Consider the following 474-nt stretch of genomic DNA (forward strand, 5'->3'; position numbering starts at 1 on the left):
TTTGGCGGCGTTGATACTCCACCAGCAACCGCCTGTCTCCGGTACCCTGGTAACAGCGTCCCTAGCAACCCAGACGTAGGGCCTGCCCCTTCTACGGAAGCCGATTAAATAGCTGCCTCCCTGTTATTCCTATCGGAATAACAGCGTCCCTGTTTCCTCTTGAATTCCTTCGCAGATCGCGGTAGTTAGGTTGAATCGTGTCAGTAATGGCGTGAGAATCCTGTAAATAACTAATGCAGAAAGGATCAGTGGAGGTGATAACACCAACGTGTTGTCATTTAGGATCACTCTAATGATCGCGTTTAGTGTGATAAAAGCCTTCCTATTCAGCCAACGGTTAACAAAACGTGGCTCTTCGAAGAAGACTTTAGGGATCCCTGGAGATTTTGCTGATGGACTGGTGACACATTAAGGCCTCCTTGCTGTTATGGTTGTGTTGTCGATTTTCTACGTTTCAAATTTATGTTAATGCAA

The sequence above is a fragment of the Vipera ursinii genome (genome assembly GCF_947247035.1).
Source record: "Vipera ursinii genome assembly, chromosome: 1".
Classification (NCBI taxonomy): Eukaryota; Metazoa; Chordata; class Lepidosauria; order Squamata; family Viperidae; genus Vipera; species Vipera ursinii.